Raw genomic sequence first — 4,021 nt, 5'->3', positions numbered from 1 at the left:
GCCCAGTCTCTGGATTCATTTAAGAAAAAGTTGGATAGAGCTCTCAAGGATAGTGGAATCAAGGGTTATGGAGATAAGGCAGGAACAGGATACTGATTAAGGATGATCAGCCATGATCATATTGAATGGTGGTGTAGGCTCGAAGGGCAGAATGGCCTATTCCTGCACCTATTGTCTATTGTCTATTGTGTAACTCCATCTGGCATAGTCCTGCCCATTAAAAATATGTTTCTGGTTGCTTTGATAGCTTGTTGGATTCTTCGTTAGATCTGGATATGCCTCCTCCTCTCAATCTGGCTAACATGCATTGTATTTCTAAACTCTGAATCTGCAGGAGCTGGTTGAATGGTCACTTACATAAGTTCAAAACAGAACAGGCCTTAACACCAACTACCGAGCTCTCCATTGGTCAAATGCTAATATCTACAGCCTCCTTCCTCTCAGTCAATTCCTTGACTTTGCCAAGGATACCTGCTGTTGGTATTTGTAAACAGCCTTTTATTTGAAATTTTTCAGGAACACCAGAACCTACATACAACATACATTGGAATTATATATTTGTAAAATTGTCAAGGAGGTCTGGAAATGTAGAATCTATCCGTTCTGAAGTTATCTTGCCTCCTTTTACATTTACTTTCTAATTTGTATTCCTCAGGTTTCTGCCTAGTGAATAACCCCATTACTTTATCAGTCATTAAGAGTGAACAAATTAATCCGTAATTCCTAGCTTTGGCTCCCTCGCCTGCAGCTTTTCTCCTTTATAATTTGTTGCTCATTCTATTTGTTGACCCCCTTTATGATGACTCCTTCAGTTGGGCCACATTGGATGGAATTCCTGTACAAATGACTACATTATATATTGGGAGTCGAAAAATAGAGAAATGAACAGTGTTGGGCTGTTGCTGGAAGAATCAAGATTAGAGTGGTGCTGGAAAAGCACAGCAGGTCAGACAGCATCCGAGGAGCAGAAGAATCGATGTTTTGGGCAAACGTTGTTGGAAGAATGCTGACATGGCAACCTTAACAATTCTAGATTTTGTCCGACGTCTCCCTTCACATTTTTGTATAATTAAGATACATCCCTGCTGACTTGTTGGTTTTATATCCCTTTCAGCAAGTGGGGGAAACCTGCATATATATTTAAAAATTATTTCACAGCATGTGAGCATTGCTGGCTTTGCTATTTCATGCCCATCACAAGATGCCCTTGAGAAGGTGCAGCTGAGTTGTGTTTTTGACCCTTTTTTAAAATTCACTTGTAGAACATGGGCATCACTAACTGCCCGGTCCCTAATGCCTGTTGAGAAGGCCATGGGCTGTAGGCCCACAATGGTATTGGGGATTGAGTTCCAGTATTTTGACCCAGTGACAATGAAGGAATGGCGATATATTTCCTCCTAGATTGAAGTGGTCGTGGGTTTGGAGACTGCTGCAGACTGTATAGTGAAGGTAAACCCACCGTGGTGTTTGGGAAGGACTTGCAGAATTTTGACCTAGTGACAGTGAAAGGCCAGTCATTCCAAGTAAGGTCCATACTGTTACCACTGTCATGGTGGTCATGGTGAAGGGAACAGATGGGGTGCCAGTTAAAAGGAAAGCTTTATCTAGGATGGTATTGACTTTCTTGTGTGTTAGTGGAGCTGTAGGTTACTGGAGAGTATTGCGCTATACACCAGACTTGAGCCTTGTTGATGCTGGACAGGTATTTGGAAGCCAGGAGGTGAGTTGCTTGCTACAGAATTTCCCGCCTCTTATTGTCACTGTATTTTTCTGACTGGCCCAGGTAGATTTCTTCTTCATCCCAGGATGGTGATGGTGAGGGATTCAGTGATGGCGACTATGATTTGGAGATGCCGGTATTGCACTGGGGTGTACAAAATTAAAAATCACACAACACCAGGTTATAGTCCAACAGGTTTATTTTGAAGCACTAGCTTTCAGAGCGCTGCTCCTTCATCTGGTGGTTGTGGAGTATAAGATCGTAAGACACAGAATTTATAGCAAATGTGTACAATGTGATTAACTGAAATTATAAGTCTCTCATCTTTCAGAATGACCATGTTAGTTTCAGTTTTTTCATATGTAAATACCAGAACTTTCTTAAAATTACATTCTCAAGTGAACTTTAACAGCAGGTGCCATGTTGGCCCAGATAATGCATTGAAGGTGTGAGGTGCCCTGTGTGAGGCTGTCTGTGCCCCAATGTTCAGAATGATTCTAATCTAAAAAGGGACTTACAGAATCTTACATGGATTTATGCAGTTTATGAGCAAAATAATGTGTAATTCTGCAAGTACAAATTCACAACTGAAACCAAATTATGTGTTGTGTGTATATGTGTGTGTGTCTGTATGTGTGTGTGTGTGAGGAGAGTATGAGTGTCTGTGAGAGAGTGTGTAGATGTATCTGTAGGAGTGTGTGTGTGTGTGTGTGTAGTGCACTGGGGTCACCTGTAGTGTGACATGAATCCAAGGTCCCAGTTAAGGCTATTAGCCTCTGCTTGGCCACTTTTCGCTGCTGCCTGTTCCGAAATCCGAGGATGGTCACCCAAAGATCCGAGGTTGAATGTTCTGGACCGCTGAAGTGTTCTCTGACTGGCAGGGAACACTCCTGTCTGGTGATTGTCGTGCGGTGTCCATTCATCCATTGCCATAGCCTTTGCTCGGTCTCATCAATATTCCAGGGAATTCTTGCCTGCAGCGTATGAAATAGACAAAGTTGGCTAAGTCGCATGAATATCTGCCATGTAAATGGTGGGAGATGTCTCCACATGTAATGGTGGTATCTGTGTTGGCACTCTGACACATGTTGTAGCGTCCACCGTGACAAGGTTGTATGGTGCTGTCCTGAGAGCCGGGCAGTTTGCTACGAACAATGATCTGTTTGAGGTTTGGCGGTTGTTTAAAGGTAAGGAGTGGAGGTGTGGGGAAGGTCTTGGTGAGGTGCTCATCCTCATTGATAATATGTTGCAGGCTGCGAAGAACATGGCGTAGCTTTTTGGCTCCTGGGAAGGGCACCCTGTTGGTTTCAGCTCATGTCCGCCTCCTGAGGTGGTCATTACGGTTTCTCGCTGTGGCATGTTGGAACTGGCGGTCGATGAGTTGAGCATCGTACCCTGTTCGAATGAGGGCATCCCTGAGTACTCCCAAGTGCCCATCATGTTCTTCCTCATCTGGATAGATCCTGTGTATGCGTAGGGCTTGTCCTTAGGGAATGGATGTTTTAATGTGTTTCGGGTGGAAGCTAGAGAAGTGTAGCATCATGATGTTATCTGTGGGTTTGCGGCTGAGTGAGGTGCTAAGGTGCCCATCCTTCATGCAGCTATATGTGTCCAAGAATGATACAAATACTGGAGAGCAGTCTAAAGTGAGTTTGATGGTGGGATGAAACTTGTGGATATCACTGTGCAGTTGTTTCAGTGACTTCTCACCATGGATCCAGAGGATGAAAATGTCATCAATCTACCTGATGTATAGTGTTGGTTGGAGGTCCTGCATAGAGAAGAAGTCCTGTTCGAACTCATGCATGAAAATGTTGGCATAGTGGGGTGCAAATTTGTTCCCCATGGCTGTTCCATGTGTCTGGATGAAGAACTGGTTGTTAAAGGTGAAAATGTTGTGGTCGAGGATGAAGCAGATGAGTTGTAGGATGGTGCTTGGAGATTCACAGTTGTTGGTGTTGAGTACTGAGACTGTTGCTGCAATGCCGGTATTGTGGGAATTGCTGGTGTAGAGTGTTGACACGTCCATTGTGACGAGGAATGTTCCTGGCTCGACTGGTCACACTCAGAGACAGACACACTCAGACACACACAAACAGACATGCAGCCACACACACACACTCCTGTAGACCCAGACACTCACGCAGATGCACTCTCATACACAAGCTCCCTCTCATGTGCTCACACATACACTCCCAAGCACACACGCACCCTCTCACAGACTTATACCCCTTCACACTCATGCTCACACACATACAGATACACACATTCTCTCACAGACACTCATACTCCTGCACACAT

The 4,021-nt window shown here is 44.2% G+C and overlaps 1 pseudogene; it reads right to left on the bottom strand.

The window, feature by feature from the left end:
- Positions 1-409: 409 nt before the first annotated feature.
- Positions 410-3,749, bottom strand: LOC148146990 (uncharacterized; annotated as a pseudogene).
- Positions 3,750-4,021: the final 272 nt, after the last annotated feature.

This window comes from Chiloscyllium plagiosum, unplaced genomic scaffold (genome assembly GCF_037043375.1).
Source record: "Chiloscyllium plagiosum isolate Xiang-an unplaced genomic scaffold, Cpla_swu_hap1 HiC_scaffold_18, whole genome shotgun sequence".
Classification (NCBI taxonomy): domain Eukaryota; kingdom Metazoa; phylum Chordata; class Chondrichthyes; order Orectolobiformes; family Hemiscylliidae; genus Chiloscyllium; species Chiloscyllium plagiosum.
The sequence above is the reverse complement of the archived record's forward strand: the minus strand, read 5'-3'. Positions and strand labels throughout refer to the sequence as shown.